The sequence below is a fragment of the Cupressus sempervirens genome, chromosome 6, assembly GCF_028749045.1.
Source record: "Cupressus sempervirens isolate cs-2001-9-10 chromosome 6, ASM2874904v1, whole genome shotgun sequence".
In the NCBI taxonomy this organism is placed as follows: domain Eukaryota; kingdom Viridiplantae; phylum Streptophyta; class Pinopsida; order Cupressales; family Cupressaceae; genus Cupressus; species Cupressus sempervirens.
The window spans coordinates 501,402,377-501,402,592 of NC_143123.1; positions in this window are offsets into that span (position 1 = coordinate 501,402,377).

A 216-nucleotide genomic window follows, 5' to 3' on the forward strand; every position below is an offset into this window, starting at 1 on the left:
TTAAAACACAAGGCAAAAAATTGGGGGTTAACTAAACAAAACACTAGCTCTTATAAAAAAGCTACATTATGTTCTGAGATCTTGAGAGAGCCGATTTGATTGCACTATTTGTATCCCTTGCCTAGTTTCCTAGTTTAAATTGCAATCTAGATCACTATGAGATTTTTATATGTTGCCTTTGTTGTGAAAACCTTTCTCTTGGACAGTTTAGCCTTT